This window comes from Penaeus monodon, chromosome 15 (assembly GCF_015228065.2).
Source record: "Penaeus monodon isolate SGIC_2016 chromosome 15, NSTDA_Pmon_1, whole genome shotgun sequence".
Lineage (NCBI taxonomy): Eukaryota > Metazoa > Arthropoda > Malacostraca > Decapoda > Penaeidae > Penaeus > Penaeus monodon.
This window is the reverse complement of record NC_051400.1, coordinates 46,511,986-46,512,461: the sequence shown is the minus strand read 5'-3', so window position 1 is coordinate 46,512,461 and position 476 is coordinate 46,511,986.

The following is a 476-nucleotide window of genomic DNA, read 5'->3' as shown; positions in this document are numbered from 1 at the left end:
ATTGGAACAAAGTACAGTAGAGAAACTTACCAACAAATGGAACAAAATGTCAAGAAAACTGCAGGAATAATGATTTACACGTGTCAGAGCACACTCTTTCATTATCAGAATTTTCTAGTTAATTTAACAGGAATATAACATAACGGCAATATACATTACAAAGGGCGTACATGATTATATATCTTATATAGAATCGACAGCAGACCAGTTATACGGTGATGCTTCAGATTAAGATTGAAATTAGTAAAAATTAAGCTGAATTAATTGCCCTGTCAGGGAGCTTAAGATGGCAGTCAGCTGCAGAGATCCAATGCTTGGGAATATATTTTCTTTAATTAATTATCTTTTTATTATTTTCCTTGTTTGTTTGTAAAGTGTAACGATATAATTGTGTTAATATTAATATGTGTTATTGCTATGTGGTTGGTGATTAACATTGGCAATGATAACAACAACAGTAAGATTGTAATAATGTA